The sequence below is a fragment of the Salmo trutta genome, chromosome 20 (assembly GCF_901001165.1).
Source record: "Salmo trutta chromosome 20, fSalTru1.1, whole genome shotgun sequence".
Classification (NCBI taxonomy): domain Eukaryota; kingdom Metazoa; phylum Chordata; class Actinopteri; order Salmoniformes; family Salmonidae; genus Salmo; species Salmo trutta.
The window spans coordinates 44,857,002-44,878,206 of record NC_042976.1 but is presented as its reverse complement, the minus strand read 5'-3'; the positions used below and the strand labels follow the sequence as shown (position 1 = coordinate 44,878,206).

General features: G+C 40.2%; 1 protein-coding gene across 3 annotated transcripts in view; it reads right to left on the bottom strand.

Moving 5' to 3' along the window:
* Positions 1-20,909, bottom strand: part of adarb1b (adenosine deaminase RNA specific B1b) — a 181,238-nt gene extending 160,329 nt beyond the window's left edge. For all 3 annotated transcript variants that reach the window (XM_029703507.1, XM_029703513.1, XM_029703510.1), the window contains exon 1: positions 20,630-20,909. The gene's annotated coding sequence lies outside the window, so the exon portion shown is untranslated. The remainder of the gene's footprint in view (positions 1-20,629) is intronic.
* Between the last annotated feature and the right edge of the window lie 296 nt (positions 20,910-21,205).

Sequence of the window (21,205 nt, the reverse complement as noted above, 5' to 3'; positions counted from 1 at the left end):
TAATAGTTTTAGTGTATAATTGATTAATTAATGCATACATGTCTGTCTCTGAAAAATGTTGACATCATATTTCAAATGTAATGATATTGAAATGAAAAAGATGCCCAACGATTGAACAGAGCAGTAGCTGAGTTTATCTATCTGGATCAAGTATCATTCTGTGACTTTGGCTAATATGTCTTTTTTTGCTGTGGTATCGTTTTGGTATTGTTTTGGTATCAACTATCGTGACGGTATAGAGTATCGTGATACACTGTACTAAACCCGGTATCGAAGTCAAAATTCTGGTATCATGACAACACTAGCTCCAGCATATTTAATGTAATGTAATTCACATTATTGCTGGTAGCTTTCATGTCTCTGCAGGCCCATTTGACTCAAGAGGCCACCGTTGTGTCCCTGCACTGGCTCTCCTGAGGTGCCAAATTGAGTTTATGGTTGTCATAGTTATTAACACAGCAATGAAGTTATGTCAAGCCCAAGGCCTAAGTCATGTTCTGAAAACAGATCTTTAAGAGAAAATTCTGAGTAGTAAAAATGATAAAATATTGTTGTCTTATTCACATTGAATAGTTACACGGAACTGGTCTCTCCATATAGGTCAGGGTGAAAATAAATACATTTCAGCCCCACAGGGGTGGAGTGGGGTGGGGTGTTTTTTGTCGCTAAGGACATATGCGAGACCGGAAGGTCATCCATAGCCTAATCACCAGATCGATCGACAGGCCTCCTGTCATAATGGTTATGGCAAAATACCTATGTACAAAAACCAACAAATCAAAGCACCAATCATTATGAGTTCCAATCCAACTAGACACCTTCAAATGAGAAAATAGAAAACAGACGAGGTCAAAAAATGTACCCCTAAATATACCCGATGTTGGGGTTTTTCTCTGCCCCTGGGTGAAACTGGTCTCATAATAATTACAAATTAGTGTTGCACGGTATACCGAAACTTCGGTACTTTTTTGATACTAGAACATGAAAAACAGTTCGGTACTAGAATTATTGTTACTTCCGGTACTTCTGTCAAATGTGTCTCACGGATCAAGCCAGCCGATGTCCCCCTTTATTATAGCGCGCACTGTGCCTGCTCCACTTACTCATTGCTAGCCTGCACTGGGAGTCTGGGCTGCATCATGTTAACTACCCAGTCATGAAGCACAGAAGTTATCACACTCTACAGCATGTAGAAATGTTGAAACTGTTAATTACTGTTCGCAAAACAATGTACATACAGGCTAGAACACTTTACACTGCCTCCAGCTTTGTAGGCCAACTTTCCTTGCCAGCTGACAGCTGAAGCTAACATCAATTAACTGCCCTACTACTTTGTTTGTGATGCAAACCATAAGGAAAATATGCTAATTTCAAAGCTGATTGCAACTAAAAACGTTATTTATTCACTCTCTCTCTCATGTCTCTCCCAAAGATTATCTATTGCCTCAGCGAACTGACTGTGCTCCGACAGGCATCCCCCCCTCTTGCCTCGTGAATGACATCATTACTGGTTATAGAGACAGCTTGTTTAATAAAAATGTGTGCTACTTCTATGCAAATGTTGTTGATCAGTACAATAAAACGCATGAGCTGGAGCACACCCGGAGAAAATTATTTAGTGTAGTGGTGCTGACTAACTGTGAATAAACTGTAAGTTATAAAAACAAAGAGAGTCGCACACTCCATATATATAATCTCCCAGTAATTTATTGGGTATAAAACCACCAACGTTTCGGCATCACTGTGCCTTCTTCAGGGTAATGTCATGAATCGGACGCAAAGGATTTACTTCAGGCACCTGACAAGGTCCAAATCCCTGTGATTCGCATGAGAAAGAGACAGATATCAGGGACGTAGGTCGGGGTGCCTTGTAAGGATCCGACGGCGAGTCGGTAATCTGCTTCTACCATCAGTACTTTTAGCCAACGTCTAATCATTGGATAACAAAATAGACTAATATCATACCAACAGGACATTAAAAACTGTAATATCTTATGTTTCACCGAGTCGTGGCTCAACGACGACATTAATAACATACAGCTGCCGGGTTTTACGCAGAACCAGCAAGATAGAACAGCCGTCTCCGGTAAGACGAGGGGTGATCTTCTGTGTATATTTGCAAACAACAGCTGGTGCACGAAATCTAATAGTAAGGAAGTCTCAAGGTTTTGCTCGCCTGAGGTAGAGTATCTCATGATAAGCTGCAGACCACACTATTTACCAATTGAGTTTTCATCTATATTCTTCATTGCTGGCCATTTACCACCACAAACCGATGCTGGCACTAAGACCGCACTCAATGAGCTGTATAAGCAAACAGGAAAACGCTCATCCAGAGGCAGAGCTCCTAGTGCCCGGGGACTTTAATGCAGGGAAACTTAAATCCTTTTTACCTAATTTGTACCAGCATGTTAAATGTTTAACCAGAGGAAGAAAAAAAAACTCTAGACCACCTTTACTGCACAAAACTCTCCCTCGCCCTCCATTTGGCTAATCTGACCATAATTCTATCCTCCTGATTCCTGCTTACAAGCAAAAACTAAAGCAGGAAGCACCAGTGACTCGGTCAATAAAGAAGTGGTGAGATGACGCAGATGCTAAACTACAGGACTGTTTTTCTAGCACAGACTGGAATATGTTCCGCGATTCTTCAGATGGCATTGAGGAGTACAACACATCAGTCAATGGCTTCATCAATAAGTGCATTGATGATGTTGTCCCCACAGTGACTGCACGTACATACCCCAACCAGAAGCCATGGATTACAGGCAACATCCACACTGAGCTAAAGGGTAGAGCTGCTGCTTTCAAGGAGCGGGACTCTAACCCGAAAGCTTATTAGAAATCCCAATATGCCCTCCAACGAACCATCAAACAGGCAAAGCGTTTATACAGGACTAAGACTGAATTGTACTTCACCGGCTCCGACGCTCGTTGGATTTGGCAGGGCTCGCAAACTATTACAGACTACAAAGGGAAGCACAGCCGCGAGCTGCCAAGTGACAAGAGCCTACCAGACAAGCTAAATTACTTCTATGCTCACTTCGAGGCAAGCAACACTGAAGCATGCATGAGAGCATCAGCTATTCCGGACGACTGTGTGATCACGCTCTCCATATACGATTGGAGTAAGACTTTTAAACAGGTCAATATTCCCAAGGCCGCAGGGCCAGACGGATTACAAGGACGTGTACTCCTAGCATGCGTTGACCAACTAGCAAGTGTCTTCACTGACATTTTTAACCTGTCCCTGACTGAGTCTGTAATACCAACATGTTTCAAGCAGACCACCATAGCCCCTGTACCCAAGAACACTAAGGTAACCTGCCTAAATGACTACCGACCCGTAGCACACGTCTGTAGCCATGAAGTGCTTTGAAAGGCTGGTCATGGCTCACAACACCATTATCCCAGTAACCCTAGACCCACTCCAATTTGCATACTGCCCCAACAGATCCTCAGATGATGCAATATCTATTGCACTTCACACTGCCCTTTCCCACCTGGACAAAAGGAACACCTATGTGTGAATGCTATTCATTGACTACAGCTCAGCGTTCAACACCATAGTGCACTCCAAACTCATCACTAAGCTAAGGACCCTGGGACTAAACACCCCCTCTGCAACCGGATCCTGGACTTCCTGACAACACATCCTCCACGCTGATCCTCAACACGGGGGCCCCTCATGGGTGCATGCTCAGTCTCCTCCTGTACTTCCTGTTCACTCATGATTGCATGGCCAGGCACGACTCCAACACCATCATTAAGTTTGTCGAAGACACAACAGTGGTAGGCCTGATCACCTTCAACAATGAGACAGCCTATAGGGAGGAGGTCAGAGACCTGGCTGTGTGGTGCCAGGATAACAACCTCTCCCTCAGCGTGATCAAGACAAAGGAGATGATTGTGGACTACAGGAAAAGGAGCAGGTTGAGAGCTTCAAGTTCCTTGGTGTCCACGTCGCCAACAAACTATCATGGTCCAAACACACCAAGACAGTTGTAAAGAGAGCACGACAAAGCCTATTCCCCCTCAGGAGACTGAAAAGATTTGGCATGGGTCCTGTAATGCTCAAAAAGTTCTACAGCTGCACCATCAAGAGCATCCTGACTGGTTGCATCACTGCTTGGTATGGCAACTGCTCGGCCTCCAACCACAAGGCACTACAAAGGGTAGTGTGTACGGCCCAGTATATCACTGGGGCCAAGCTTCCTGCCATCAAATTTGATTTGAAGAGAGTCGCACTCTCCATATATAATGACTTCCCAGTAATTTATTGAGTCAAAAAACACCAACCGTTTGGCATCACTGTGCCTTCTTCAGGGTAATGTCATGAATGCTTGAATCAGATTATGTAGACAAACAGTGCAATTAGTGCAACCAATGACAATAGTGAGGGGTGTGTCGTAATTGCTAGGTTGATCAGAATGAATTGAACTAAACTGTTAAAAGACAATAGCCCACAGCATACTGATTATATTATGCCATTGTTATTATTAGCATTAGCATAACATTAGCATCAACATACATTATTGTTTCATTTAATTTCACCTATATATTTAAATAGCCAAAACAAACTTAATAACTCAATGCATGCACACACTCCTATTGAATATGCATTCACCTGTATTGTGAATAGGCCTAGGCTACATCTTGATTTACCCAGTTTATCAATTGAGATTTTCCATTCAAAATAAATTATCACCATTACGTTGTTATGTAGTTAGATTGGTAGTCAAATTGATTGTATAATTGGTTCATTAATACATACATAGCAGTCTGAAAAACGTACGTTAAAAAAATTTAATGTAATGATACTGAACTCAAAAGATACCTAACGATTGGAAAGAGCAGCAGCTGAGTTTATCTGTCTGGATCAAGTGCCATTCTGAGACTTATGCCTTATTTTATTTGTTGTGGTATCGTTTTGGTATCGAGTATAGTGATAGTATAGAGTATCGAAGTAAAAATTCTGGTGACAACATTACTACAATATCTAATGATGAGCATGAAGCGGGTCCAATGCGATTATCAGCAAGCTCTGCTGTGATATGACAGTCAAGGATGGGAGAGTGGAGGGGGCCAAAAGCATTTTTGGGTCCAGGCTTAAACATATCGGTGACCCATTCCGCCCCAATCTCTGAAACGCTACGGCAAAACAAAGCTGCCAGGATGTTTGTTGAAAGTCAACATTGACGACGCGTTCATGTGTGAACATTTTGCCTCGTTGTGGCTGAACCATGTGGCTGCAACATCTGTAACGTTGTGCTTGCCATGAGCTTCTCGCTACTGGTGTTGTAGATCTACAAAGGGCCTGCCTCAGAGAAGGGTGTGGTAAGAGTAGTGAGAGAAGACAGTGGGGCTTTCTGTGGTCACCAAACCTGTTTGCCTTGTGATGGTCAAGGAAACAAAACAAATAGATGCACATTTTCTCCCAGAGATTGAATGAAAACACAGGGAAAGTGTAAAGGTTTATTGAAAAGAATGTGAAAAGGTTTGTCAACAGTAGGAAATCAGGGTTCTCGTCGCTCTCTGGCTTTCTTGAAAATACTGTATATAGCCTGACTGTAATGGAATTGAATGAGGACAAGACCAATCAGTGTCATTTTATGGTTGAACAGCATAGCCAGGTCACCATAAGGCTGCTAATAGAGTAATGACACCATTGTCCTCTGGGGACGTATGTAGAGTGGACGGGGGATGGAAAGCACTAGGGTCCGGAGAGGGCGAGTGAATGAATTTAGTCAGAAAGTCATTTTAATTGCAAGTTAAAGCATAATGTTATAGCTAGCTAGCTGGTGTTAGCTGGTATTTGGTATTTTATTATGATCCACATTAGCTGTTGCAAAAGTAGCAGCTACTCTTCCTGGGGTCCACACAAAACATGAAACATAATACAGAACATCAATAGACAAGAACAGCTCTAGGACAGAACTACATACATTTTTTTAAAAGGCACACGTAGCCTACATATCAATGCATACACACAAACTATCTGGGTAAAATAGGGCGTTGTGCTGCGAGGTGTTGCTTTATCTGTTTTTTTTAAACCAGGTTTTCTGCTCTCTGCTACCACACGGCAAGCGGTACCGGAGCGCCAAGTCTAGGTCCAAGAGGCTTCTAAACTAGAGGTCGACCAATTTAATTGGCATGGCCGATTAATTAGGGATGATTTCAAGTTTTAAAAACAATCGTAATCTGCATTTTTAGATGCCGATTATGGCCGATTACATTGCAATCCATGAGGAAACTGCGTGGCAGGCTGACCACCTGTTACGCGAGTGCAGCAAGGAGCCAAGGTAAGTTTCTAGCTAGCATTAAACTTATCTTATAAAATCAATCTTCACATAATCACTAGTTAACTACACATGGTTGATGATATTACTAGGTTAACTAGCATGTCCTGCGTTGCATACAATTAATGCGGTGGCTGTTAATTTATCATTGAATCACAGCCCACTTCAACAAAAGCGCATTGCCAAAAAAAGCACAATCTTTGCACAAGTGTACCTAACCATCAACATCAAAGCCTTTCTTAAAATCAATACACAGAAGTATATATTTTTAAACCTGCATATTTAGTTAAAAGACATTCATGTTAGCAGGCCATATTAACTAGGGAAATTGTGTCACTTCTCTTGCGTTCAGTGCAAGCTGAGTCAGGGTATATGCAACAGTTTGGGCCGCCTGGCTCATTGCAAACTAATTTGCCAGAATTTTACATAATTATGACATAACATTGAAGGTTGTGCAATGTAACAGCAATATTTAGACTTAGGGATGCCACCCGTTCGATAAAATAAGGAATGATTCCATATTTCACTGAAATAATAGTTTTGTTTTTTAAATGATAGTTTCCGGATTTGACCATATTAATGACCAAAGGCCCGTATTTCTGTGTTTATTATATTATAATTAAGTCTATGATTTGATATTTGATAGAGCAGTCTGACTGAGCGGTGGTAGGCAGCAGCAGGCTCGTAAGCATTCATTCAAACTTTACTGCGTTTGCCAGCAGCTCTTATCAATGCTTGAATCACAGTGCTGTTTATGACTTCAAGCCTATCAACTCCTGAGATTAGGCTGGCAATACTAAAGTGCCTATTAGAACATCCAATAGTCAAAGGTATATGAAATACAAATGGTATAGAGAGAAATAGTCGACACGTCATAATCCCTATAATAACTACAACCTAAAACATCTTAACTGGGAATATTGAAGAACTGGGAATATTGAACCACCAGCTTTCATATGTTCTGAGCAAGGAACTTAAACATGAGTTTTTTTACATGGCACATATTGCACTTTTACTTTCTTCTCCAACACTGTTTTTGAATTATTTAAACCAAATTGAGCATGTGTCATTATTTATTTGAGACTAAATAAATTGTATTTATGTATTATATTAAGTAAAAAAAAGTGATCATTGTTCATTCAGTATTGTTGTAATAAAAGACTCTTGAACACCTAATCAAATGACTACCAAAACGATTTGCATTGCACCCCCCCCTTTACACCGCTGCTACTCTCTGTTGTTATCATCTATGCAGTCACTTGAATAAATCTCGCTATTGTTATTTTACTGCTGCTCTTTAATTACTTGTTACTTTTATTTCTTATTCTTATCTGTATTTTTGTTGTTGCTGTTTTTTTAAATGCATTGTTGGTTAGGGGCTCATAAGAAAGCATTTCACTGTAAAGTCTACACCTGTTGTATTTGGCGCATGTGACTAATACAATTTTATTTTATTTTGTTTATTTGAGCAATATGAGATGGAAGGAGGTTCCATGCAATAAGGGCTCTATATAATTCTGTACGCTATCTTGAATTTGTTCTGGATTTGGGGACTGTGAAAAGACCCCTGGTGGCATGTCTGGTGGGATAAGTGTGTGTGTCAGAGTTGTGTGTAAGTTGACTGTGCAAACAATTTGGGATTTTCAACACATTAATGTTTGTTATAAAAAGAAGAAGTGATGCAGTCAGTCTCTCCTCAACTCTTAGCCAAGAGAGACTGGCATGCATAGTATTTATATCAGCCCTCTGATTACAATTATGAGATGAGTAATGTATGGTATGAAAACATTATATAAAGTGGCATTGTTTAAAGTGGCTAGTGATACATTTAATTACATCAAGATGGCAAGATCCAGTAGATGGTATAGCGTACAGTGTATACATATGAGATGAGTAATGTAGGGTAAGTAAACATTATTTAATATAAAGTGGCTAATGATAAATTGTTTACATCAATTCTTCCATTATAAAGTGGCTGGAGTTGAGTCAGTATGTTGGTAGCAGCCACTCAATGTTAGTGATGGCTGTTTAACAGTTAACAGCGGTAGGCTTGATTACTAACAACGACGAGACGGCCTACAGGGAGGAGGTGAGGGCCCTCGGAGTGTGGTGTCAGGAAAATAACCTCGCACTCAATGTCAACAAAACAAAGGAGATGATCGTGGACTTCAGGAAACAGCAGAGGGAGCAGCCCCCTATCTACATTGACGGGACAGTAGTGGAGAGGGTGGAGAGTTTTAAGTTCCTCGGCGTACACATCACGGACAAACTGAAATGGTCCACCCACACAGACAGCGTGGTGAAGAAGGCACAGCAGCGCCTCTTCAACCTCACGAGGGTGAAGAAATTCGGCTTGTCACCAAAAACACTCAAACTTTTACAGATGCACAATCGAGAGCATCCTGTCGGGCTGTATCACCGCCTGGTATGGCAGCTGCTCCGCCCATAACCGGAAAGCTCTCCAGAGGGTAGTGAGGTCTGCACAACGCATCACCGGGTGCAAACTACCTGCCCTCCAGGACACCTACACCACCCGATGTCACAGGAAAGCCAAAAAGATCATCAAGGACAACAACCACCCGAGCCACTGCCTGTTCACCCCGCTATCATCCAGAAGGCGAGGTCAGTACAGGTGCATCAAAGCGGGGACCGAGAGACCGAAAAACAGCTTCTATCTCAAGGCCATCAAATCAAAATCAAATCAAATTTATTTGTCACATACACATGGTTAGCAGGTGTTAATGCAAGTGTAGCGAAATGCTTGTGCTTCTAGTTCCGACCATGCAGTAATATCTAACAAGTAATATCTACCAATTCCACAACAACTACCTTGTACACAAGTGTAAAGGAATGAATACGAATATGTTCATACAAATACATCTCATATGTATATACTGTACTCTATACCATCTACTGCATCTTGCCATCTTGATGTAATGTATCACTAGCCACTTTAAAAAATGCCACTTTATATAATGTTTTCATAACCTACATTACTCATCTCATATGTATATACTGTACTCTATACCATCTACTGCATCTTGCCTATGCTGTTCGGCCATCACTCATTTATATATTTTTATGTACATATTCGTATTCATTCCTTTACACTTGTGTGTATAAAGTAGTTGTTGTGGAATTGTTAGGTTATATTACTTGTTTGATATTACTGCATGGTCGGAACTAGAAGCACAAGCATTTCGCTACACTTGTATTAACACCTGCTAACCATGTGTATGTGACAAATACATTTGATTTGATTTTAACAGTACAGCTCCCACAATCTTCTTATTATCGATTTCTTTCAACTAATCATCAGTCATTTGTGTCAGTGCAGTACATGTTGAGTGCCCTTCTCTATAAGCATGCTGAAAGTCTGTTGTTAATTTGTTTACAGAGAAATAGCATTGTATTTGGTCAAACACAATTTTTTCAACAGTTTGCTAAGAGCTGGCAGCAAGCTTATAGGTCTGTTGTTAGAACCAGTAAAGGCCGCTTTACCACTCTTGGGTAGCAGAATTACTTTGACTTCCCTCCAGGCCTGAGGACATAGACTTTCCTCTAGGCTCAGATTAAACATATGACAGATTGGAGTGCCTATAGAGTCAGCTACCATCCTCAGTAGCTTTCCATCTAAATTGTCAATACCATCTAAATTGTCATTATTGATTGATAAATAACAATAATTTTTCCACCTCTCCCACACTAACTTTACAAAATTCAAACTTGCAATGCTTTTCTTTCATTATTCGTTTTTATGCATGAATACAATTGCTCTCTGTTCATTGTTGGCATTTCCTGCCTAGGTTTGCCCACTTTGCCAATTAAATAATCATTAAAATAATTGCCAACATCAAATGGTTTTGTGATGAATAAGCCATCTGATTCGATGAAAGATGGAGTTGAATTTGTCTTTCTGCCCATAATTTAATTTAAAGTACTCCAAAGTTTTTCCCATCATTCTTTATATCATTGATCTTGGCTTCATAATAAAGGTTCTTCTTTTTGTTGAGTTTAGTCACATCATTTCTCAATTTGCAGTAAGTAAGCCAATCAGATGTGCAGCCAGACTTATTAGCCACTCCTTTTGCCTCATCTCTTTCGACCATACAGTTTTTCAATTCCTCATCAATCCATGGAGCCTTTTGTTTAGACATGTAGCTAGCTAGTTAAACAATTAACCAGCTGGCTGGCTCGGCTAGCTAACATTACATCTATGATCTGTGTAGGAGGATTTTTCCCAGTCAGTTTTTTGTTGTTGTTCCCCGTTGTTTTAAACACGGCATTAGAGTTGGGATTATGATGAATTGTTTAGATAGCTAGCTACATGTCTAAACAAAAAGACTCCACTATGCAAGTAACCATTTCACTGCACTGTTTACACCTTCTGTATCCTGTGCATGTGACAAATAAACAGATTTTTATATAGTATGTGTTTACCTAATGTGAAGAACAACATGACCTGCACCAAAACCAGATTAGGATATAGGCCAAGGACTAAATAAAGTTTAATTTCACTACTACTTTCACCACCTTTAGTCTTGAAATCTTTGGTTGTTTACTACACTGTGAATCCTTAAAGAGACTGGTGGGGCTGAGGCTTAACCTGTTTAGGATAGGGGGCAGTATTTTCACGGCCGGATAAAAAACGTACCCGATTTAATCTGGTTATTACTCCTGCCCAGAAACTAGAATATGCATTAAATTATTTGATTTGGATAGAAAATACCCTAAAGGTTCTAAAACTGTTTGAATGGTGTCTGTGAGTATAACAGAACTCATATGGCAGGCCAAAACCTGAGAAGATTCTATATGGGAAGTGCCCTGTCTGACCATTTCTTGGCCTTCTGTAGCCTCTTTATCGAAAATATAGGATCTCTGCTGTAACGTGACATTTTCTAAGGCTCCCATAGGCTCTCAGAAGGCGCCAGAACGTGGAATGATAACTCTGCAGTCCCTGGGCGAAAAACAGTAGGGGTTTTGGAAAGTGGTCGTTCTGAGAACAATGACACTGGTGCGCGCGTGCATGTGACGACTCCATTTTTCTTCTTTCAGTGTTTGAACGGATACAACGTCTCCCGGTTGGAATATTATTGCTATTTTACGAGAAAAAATTGATTTTAAACAGCGTTTGACATGCTTCGAAGTACGGTAATGGAATATTTTGACATTTTTTGTCATGATATGTTTTATGTGTTCCGGGGTTTTTGGGTATTGTTCTATGTTTTGTATTTCTATGTTGTATATTTCTTTGTTGGCCTGGTATGGCTCTCAATCAGGAACAGCTGTACATCGTTGTTGCTGATTGGGAGTCATACTTAGGTAGCCCTTTTTTCTGTCTTTTGTGGGAAGTTGTTTTTGCACTGCTGTGTTTAGCCTGCAATACTGTGCGTACGTTCGTTTTCTTGTTTTGTTATTTAAGTGTTCAATAAAAGTTAAAATGAGCACTCAACCCGCTGCGCCTTGGTCTACTACGTACGACAGCTGTTACACAGTGTCTGGTGGAAAGCAGAATGAAACGGGTTTTCCTCTAGGATTTTACTTGTGCTTAGCTCCATTCCGTTTATTTTTTAGCCTGAAACTCCACAGTCCTTAACAATTACAAGCATACCCATAACATAATGCAGCCACCACTATGCTTGAACATACGGAGAGTGGTACTCAGTAATGTGTTGTATTGGATTTTCCGCAAAAATAACACTTTGCATTCAGGACAAGTTAAGCATATTTTTTGCAGTATTACTTAAGTGCCTTGTTGCAAACAGGATACATGTTTTGGAATATTTTATTCTGTACAGGCTTCCTTCTTTACATTCTGTCAATTAGGTTAGTATTGTGGAGTAACTACAATGTTGTTGATACATCCTCAGTTTTCTCCAATCACAGCCATAAAACTCTGTTTTAAAGTCACCACTGGCCTCATGGGGAAATCAAATTTTATTTGTCACATGCGCCGACTACAACAGGTGAAATGCTTACTTACAATGCTTACCCTGAGCGGTTGACTTACTCTCCGGCAACTGAGTTAAGAAGGACACCTGTATCTTTGTAGTTACTAGGTGCATTGATACACCATCCAAATTGTAAATAATAACTTCACCATGCTCAAAATGGATATTCAATGTAGGGATGTCCTACATGGACCAAGAGTTGTCTGTTCTTTCAACCAATCGATTGGTCTACATTTCTAAATGTGTATTTTTCCATATATAGATACATCCTATGTGTTTTAATAAAATCAACTATATGCACTGAGCTTGTCTGATGCTTTAAGCGATCTGTTTGATAATTAAGACACACAAATGACTAGACTGAATCCGACTGCAATTGATGTGACAGTGCCGGGCCTGACTCAGACTTGCTGCGCTATGTTTAAAAAAAAAAGACAGCGAGTGACTGTGTGACTAGCACACGCTGTTTCTCTCTCTTCCCTTCGCAGCGACCAAAACAGAATGTGTTTCTGAAGCTGCAACATACAATGCATTCGGAAAGAATTCAAAGCCCTTGACTTTTTCAAGATTTTGCTACGTCACAGCCTTCTTCTGAAATAGTTTAAATAGTTTTTTTCACCTCAATCTACACACAACATCCCATAATTACAAAGCAAAAACAGGTGCAAAATGTTTTGCAAATGTATTAAATATAAAAGACTGAAATATTACATTTACATAAGTATTCAGACCCTTTACTCAGTACTTTGTTGAAGCACCTTTGGCAGCGATTACAGCCTCGAGTCTTAGGAGTTTCTCCAATTCTCCTCTGCAGATCCTCTCAAGCTCTGTCAGGTTGGATGGTGAGCGTTGCTGCACAGCTATTTTCAGGTCTCTCCAGAGATGTTCGATCGGGTTCAAGTCCGGGCTCTGGCTGGGCCACTCAAGGACATTCAAACACTTGTACCGAAGCCACTCCTGCGTTGTCTTAGCTGTGTGCTTAGGGTCGTTGACCTGTTGGAAGGTGAACCTTCGCCCCCAGTTGGAGGTTCTGAACACTCAGGATTTTCATCAAGGATCAGATTTTCATCAAGGATCTCTTTATACTTTCCTCTGTTCATCTTTCCCTCAATCCTGACTAGTCTCGCAGTCCCTGCCGCTGAAAAACACCCCCACAGCATGCTGCCACCACCATGCTTCACCGTAGGGATGAGCCAGGTTTCCTCCAGACGTGACGCTTGGCATTCTCATCAGACCAGAGAATCTTGTTTCTCATGGTTTGAGAGTCCTTTTGGGTCTTTTTGGCAAACTCCAAGTGGGCTTTCATGTGCCATTTTACTGAGGAATGGCTTCCGTCTGGCGACTCTACCATAAACGCCTGATTGATGGTGTGCTGCAGAGATGGTTGTCCTTCTGGAAGGTTCTCCCATCTCCACAGAGGAACTCTAAAGCTCTGTCAGAGTGACCACAGGGTTCTTGGTGACCTCTCTGACCAATGCCCTTCTCCCCCGATTGCTCAGTTTGGCCGGGCGGACAGCTCTAGGAAGAGTCTTGGTGTTTCCAAACTTCTTCCATTTAAGAATGATGGAGGCCACTGTGTTCTTGGGGACCTTCAATTCTTCCAAATTGTCTTGGTAGCCTTCCCCAGATCTGTGCCAACACAATCCTGTCTCGGCGCTCTACAGACAATTCCTTCGACCTCATGGCTTGGTTTTTGCTCTGACATGCACTGTCAACAGTGGGACCTTATATAGACAGGTGTGTGCCTCTCCAAAACATGTCCAATCAATTGAATTTACCACAGTTGGACTCCAATGAAGTTGTAGAAACATCTCAAGGATGATAAATGGAAACAGGATGCATCTGAGCTCAATTTTGAGTCTCATAGCAAAGGGTCTGAATACTTATGTAAATAAGGTATTTCTGTTTTTTATAAATTTGCAAACATTTCTAAACAGTTTTCGATTTGTCATTATGGGGTATTTTCTGTAGATTGATTAGGAACATTTTCTATTTTATCAATTATAGAATAAGGCTGTAACGTAACAAAATGGGAAGGGGTCTGAATACTTTCCAAATACACTGTAATTACAGCCATTTCTGACTGAAAAGTGATGTTACCGAAATCCCTAATTTGTTTTGGAAAAACATGCCTTGCTCTCTTTAAGTGGCACATGATTGCATTGCATGCACGTGACAAATAGGAACTGACCTATAGCATATCATAATCACATCAATAAATTGGTTATACCAGACTCTGAACATCGCAAAAGATGTCATATCAAAATGGACGCAGAGGACGTGAGAAATAAACTCGAAACAGGAGAATGTTTACTGGTTGCTCAGGAGGTAAAGGGGAAGTCAGATGTGTGGAATACATTTGACTAGTTGTGGAAAATACTTGAGATCAAGAAAAAGAAGGTAAGGAGCAAGCGCTGCATATATATTATGTGGGCCAAACAGGTAATGTTAGATTACAATATAATTTTTCTGACCGTTTGGAACAATGTAAACAACACTAAATACAATACCAGTGTGTCTGTTATACATTTTTTTTTGTTTTAAGGTAAAGTCATTATTACAGCAAAGACTAAAAACAGTCGCATTAATTTGTGAATGCAATCCCTGAAATGGAATTGTTTATGCTAATTATTCAATGGTCACTTTGTTATTTTAAAACTAAAATGCTTGATTGCATTTCAAATCATGAATGACTCATATGCTGTGTCATGACATATACGAATAAATGATTGATTGATACAGTAGCCTATATAAGTATTGAAATTAGAGGTCGACCGATTATGATTTTTCAACGCCGATACCAATACCAATTATTGGAGGACCAAAAAAAAGCCAATAATCAAATCAAATCAAATTTATTTATATAGCCCTTCGTACATCAGCTGAAATCTCAAAAGTGCTGTACAGAAACCCAGCCTAAAACCCCAAACAGCAAGCAATACCGATTAATTTGACAATTTTTTTATTTATTTATTGTAATAATGACAATTACAACAATACTGAACAAACATTTATTTTAACTTAATATAATACATCAATAAAATCGATTTAGCCTCAAATAAATAATGAAACATGTTCAATTTGGTTTAAATAATGCAAAAACAAAGTGTTGGAGAATAAAGTAAAAGTGCAATATGTGCCATGTAAAAAAGCTAATGTTTAAGTTCCTTGCTCAGAACATGAGAACATATGAAAGCTGGTGGTTCCTTTTAACATGAGTCTTCAATATTCCCAGGTAAGAAGTTTTAGGTTGTAGTTATTATAGGAATTATAGGACTCTTTCTCTCGATACGATTTGTATTTCATATACCTCTGACTATTGGATGTTCTTATAGGCACTTTAGTATTGACAGTATAGCTTCCGTCCCTCTCCTCGCTCCTACCTGGGCTCGAACCAGGAACACATCGACAACAGCCACCCTCGAAGCAGCGTTACCCATGTAGAGGAAGGGGAAAAATTACTCCAAGTCTCAGAGCGAGTGACGTTTCAAACGCTATTAGCGCGCACCCGGCTAACTAGCTAGCCATTTCACATCGGTTACACCAGCCTAATCTTGGGCGTTGACAGGCTTGAAGTCATAAACAGCGCAATGCATTGCGAAGGGCTGCTGGCAAACGCTCGAAAGTGCTGTTTGAATGAACGCTTACGAGCCTGCTGCTGCCTACCATCGCTCAGTCAGACTGCTCTATCAAATCATAGACTTAATTATAACATAATAACACACAGAAATACGAGCCTTAGGTCATTAATATGGTTGAATCCGGAAACTATCATTTCAAAAACAAAACGTTTTTCCTGTCAGTGAAATACGGAACCGTTCCGTATTTTATCTAACGGGTGGCATCCCTAAGTCTAAATATTGCTGTTACATTGCACAACCTTCAATGTTATGTCATAATTACGCAAAATTCTGGCAAATTAGTTCGCAACAAGCCAGGCGGCCCAAACTGTTGCATATACCCTGACTCTGCGTGCAATGAACGCAAAATGACAGAATTTCACCTGGTTAATATTGCCTGCTAACCTTGATTTCTATTGATTTTAAGAAAGGCATTGATGTTGATGGTTAGGTACAGTCGTGCAACGATTGTGCTTTTTTCGCCGATGCGCTTTTGTTAAATCATCCCCCGTTTGGCGAAGTTGGCTGTCTTTGTTAGGAAGAAATAGTATTCACACAGTTCGCAACTAGCCAGGCGGCCCAAACTGCTGCATATACCCTGAATCTGTTGCAGAGGTGACACATTTTCCCTAGTTAAAATAAATATTAATATTAACTAAATATGCAGGTTAAAAAATATATACTTGTGTATTGATTTTAAGGCATTGATGTTTATGGTTGGAGCAACGTGTACCTAAGCGATTATATGCAACGCAGGACAGGCTAGATAAACTAGTAATATGATCAACCATGTGTAGTTAACTAGTGATTATGATTGATTGATTGTTTTTTATAAGATAAGTTTAATGCTAGCTAGCAACTTACCTTGGCTTCTTACTGCATTCGCGTAACAGGCAGGCTCCTCGTGGAGTGCAATGTAAAGCAGGTGGTTAGAGCGTTGGACTAGTTAACCGTAAGGTTGCAAGATTGAATCCCCGAGCTGACAAGGTAAAAATCTGTCGTTCAGCCCCTGAACAAGGCAGTTAACCCACCGTTCCAAGGCCGTCATTGAAAATAAGAATGTGTTCTTAACTGACTTGCCTTGTTAAATAAAGGTCTACAAAAAAATTAAAATTGGCCAAATCAGCATTCAAAATACCGATTTCCGATTGTTATGAAAACTTGAAATCGGCCCTAATTAATCGGCCATTCCGATTAATCGGTCGACCTCTAATTGAAATATAGGCCTAAGTAAGTTATAGTATTAAGAGAAATCAGGATGCGCTCTTAGGCCTACAGCTCAGCTCTATGGTGGCTATACAAGGCTGCTATACTAAGCCTACTAATTATAATGACATTACTTATTATTATAATTATGATCATAATAATAATAGTAATAATAACAAGAAGGAGCTCAAGGAAAAGGAGGGTTATTATTATTAATATAATTTCTGACCATTTGCAACAGTGTAAACAACACTAAAAATAAATTATAAATCATACCAGAGAGGCTGGTTTGTAAAGCTTTTATTACAGCATAGCAAAGATTTTGTTTTAAATCAGAATTTGTGAAATTGTTAAATCAGACATGTGGTTGCTTGAGGTTTGGTGCTGATGGAATCAGTAGGCTATTAAACAAGCAGTCAAACAGGCAACAGAAGCAGGATCTGTCTTATTTCTGTAGATATATATGGATGATTTATAAAGCCAGGCACATTTAACAATTAGGCTACTGATTATAGACCTAATTAAGTTGTGGTTTCCTCTCCTCACTTTTCTTAGACAATTAAGGCAAGGGCTATTTTCTTGTCTCTTAACTCCGCCGCATTGTTCTCTACACCAATATGCTGGTTAACTTTGCTATTATGAACTTAGCAACATGGTCTACGAAAAGGCATCAATTCAACAGCGCACCGATGTGTTTCAGAACCGCGGACAGCGACAACTATCCAAAGTAGGAGAAAGCGCATTTGTTATAAAATAATATTTTTTATTTGTGTTGCACCATTGTTCTTACATAATATAAACATATACAATTTCAGTAGAACATGTCTTAGACTGATGGACTGTGCCATCCCCACAGCCTCCACAATGGAGCAGTCCACTCAGACAGGCATGAATCAGGCAGGTGTCTTGTACACAATGATTTATTTATTTTTTTGCTACTGCTCGACTAAAGGAATCTCGGTCGACCAACAGGATATCGACCAAACAATCGACCAGTCGACTAAATGGGGTCAGCCCTAATTCAATGTCTGCTTTTTGTGGATTTTTAACCATCTACCAATATGTGCCCTTCTTTGCGAGGCATTGGAAAACCTCCCTGGTCTTTGTGGTTCTTTGTGGTTGAATCTGTGTTTGAAATTCACTGCTCAACTGAGGGACCTTACAGATAATTGTATGTGTGGGGTACATAGATTCAGTAGTCACTCAAGTGAATCCATGCAACTTATTATGTGACTTGTTAAGCACATTTTTACCCCAGAACATACATTATTTAGGCTTGCCATAACAAAGGGTTTGAATACTTATTTACATTCCATTTTTTATTACACTGAATAGAAATGTTTCATGAGCTGAAATAAAAGCTCCCCAAAATGTTCCAATATGCACAAAAAGCTTGTTTCTCTTGTATTTTGTGCACAAATTTGTTTACATCCCTGTTAGTGAGAAATTCTCCTTTGCCAAGATAATCCATCCATCTGACAGATGTGGCATATCAAGAAGCTGATTAAATGGCATGATTATTACACAGGTGCACCTTGTGCTGGGGACAATAAAAGGCCACTCTAAAATGTGCAGTTGTCACACAACACCAGCACTGTTTCAGCATGACAGTGCCCCCGTGCACAAAGCGAGGTCCATACAGAAATGGTTTATTGAGATCGGTGTGGAAGAACTTGACCCCATCAAACACCTTTGGGATGAATTGGAACGCCGACTTCGAGCCAGACCTAATTGCCCAACATCAGTGCCCGACCTCACTAATGCTCTTGTGACTGAATGGAAGCAAGTCCCTACAGCAATGTTCCAACATCTAGTGGAAAGCCTTCCCAGAAGATTGGAGGCTATTATAGCAGCATAGGGGAGACCAACTCCATTTAAATGTCCACATATTTTTGTATATATAGATGTATGACCCAGGAAGACTCCACCCCCGCTACTGAAAAAAATCCTAGGGGAAACACTGCCGTACTTATAGGATATGTTACTTTATTTGTAACATTATGTGGTGATTTCAGAGGTGGCATCCCAGAGTGGTTGGAGAGGGGCGGTGGGAATTGTTTTTCCTAGGGACCAGAGTTTTTCTTGATCTGGTAGACTACCTGAACCAGGGAAAACTCCAGACCCTAGTTGTAGGGTATGACATACTAATACATCAGATGTAAAAACGGTTTTATATGGGCTATGATGGGACCAGAATTTTTCGAATCAGTTCACGTTTGTTTTTTCTGGGAGGATGAAAACATTAAAACCCTGTTAAACTGCAGCAACCTTGAATTGTATTTTAAAATTAAACTAACATGGGATCCTTTACACATACAAGGAGACAACAACTGCCTTTGAACAACAGAACTAACAGGGCTGAGCTTGCTTTATACAGGGTTGCATTGTGTAGTCCTTTGCATCAGTAATTAAAAAGTTACTCACGCAGTATGTCATCACTATTGTGTTGATTGATTAACTCCAGGCAATGGTGGATTGAAAAGGTCTTGGTAGGCTAGCCATCCGAAATTATAAACCAAATTTGATCACATTTACATTTTTTCTTAACACAAATAAATACATGACCGCTTCGTTGCATAGGCTTCTCTAGACTACCTGCAGCTGTAGTTGTTATCAATAGGCTACAGTTGATCCGACTGAAGCACAGATTAATTGTGCACGAGTTGACAAATCATGAGGCGAATCAGTCTAAACAACAGTACTTTGTCCCTCTTTTCAACACTTTTGTGTCAATATTTTGTTCTTAAAACCAAATCAAAAGTGCACCCATTAGTACCAAATACAGTATATAATTCAACAAGAACACACATTTCTTGAACCAATACTGTAGCCTATATTATAGGCTATACATTATTCATTTATATCAAATTGTTGACCACAACGCCCAGCCATGCTGTGATTTAACCTAAATAAGTGTCCTACTGAAAACCCATACGGCAGGTTGTTCATGGGCTACAATAGCCTGGCACACAACTTAGCAATGTAACCTACCACATTTCAATTTGGTGCTTTCGTTTTATTCAGGGGAAACTTGGCTCCATTTTGAATCGTATCTAATTGTGTTCAAACGCCATGACTGTGGCTTTTCAAATGCCATCTTATTACAGGTCAAAAACGGATCGTGGCTTGGTAGCCTGCTTCAAATACGAAATCGAGAGAAAATCTCATATGTTTCTCACCAAGCGAACTGTTCAACTGACACCGCTAAACTGAACAATTAACCCATTCTGTCAACTAATCGTGTAGTTCCCCGCCAAAAGAACGTTACAATGTGTCCCTTTCATTAAACTGCGGCTCTGCACATGCGGTCTCCCTGGATCTTCACTGTACTACACTGTATATTCGCAACTAGCACGCACGACAGCCAAACACTACACGATAACGTCAGTCCCGTGTACTTAAACAAGGTGCACATTTTTATTAAAATAGGGTTGACTACATTTCAGAAACTGCAAGAGCCATGTTTGTAAGCCGTCTACAAAAAAACATGAAATAAACACACCCGGAACCCAAGCATACCATCTGTCACACTGAGAAGCACGTCAATACTTACAGTAGTGTTGCAATTGAAAGGGAAGCTTTCAGTTCCATGAAAGAGGTGCTCGTCCTCCGTTCAATTTAAAAGCAAAGAGCGCCTCTTGTATGTTTTATGGGTTGCAGAATGAATTGGCTTGAAGGCGCCGCTCGTACAGTTGCATGCACACGCCGCAATACAGACAGACTGGCTATGTTACTCTAGCGGTGTCGGTCCTCCGGCGCAAGCAATAGGAAGGATAGTTAAACAGGACACTGTGAAAGCAGAAACACGTAATCGGATCTATCGGTCTGTCGTGCTGAACTGCGCATGTGCATGCCGTCAAACGAATCGGACGCACAGGGTACGTTCGAGCAGATCACTTTTGTCAAGTCGGTGACCATTGTTCACCGCCTTTCAATGTGTGTTGCATTATGGGGATGAACTGTTCCGACTTGATCCTACATATCGACTGCATGCGCTTATTAACAAACATCATGTGATCAAAGGTCATTAGGTGTTGACTACAGTAGACTGCAAGTTTCTGCAGTTGCTCTTCAGCAACTTCATCCTGCAGTCATATAGCCTACATTGTCGGAGGCTCTATTGTGAAAC